The sequence below is a fragment of the Propithecus coquereli genome, unplaced genomic scaffold (genome assembly GCF_000956105.1).
Source record: "Propithecus coquereli isolate 6110/MARCELLA unplaced genomic scaffold, Pcoq_1.0 Scaffold145, whole genome shotgun sequence".
Classification (NCBI taxonomy): domain Eukaryota; kingdom Metazoa; phylum Chordata; class Mammalia; order Primates; family Indriidae; genus Propithecus; species Propithecus coquereli.
In genome coordinates this window covers 594223-594486 of record NW_012138858.1, presented here as the reverse complement: position 1 = coordinate 594486, position 264 = coordinate 594223, and positions in this window count along the sequence as shown.

Below are 264 nucleotides of genomic sequence, written 5' to 3'. Positions count from 1 at the left end.
TGGCTCGGGCCGAAGTGTCCGAGCGCACCCTGCACGTGGCCTCGCAGACACCGGGCCTCGGGCCGGCCAGGGGAGGGTCGGTGCGCGGCCGGCCGGCCGGCCCGGGGGGCGCGCCCTCGAATCCCAGCGCGCCGCGCGGGGCCCCGAACGCCGAGACAATGCGGCGCGCGGCGGCCAGGAGCGGCTCGGGGGCCGGAGCGCGCGCCGCCCTCCTTCCTGCAGGCTCCGCTTCCCGGCGGCGCGGCGGCGGCGAGCGCGCCCATT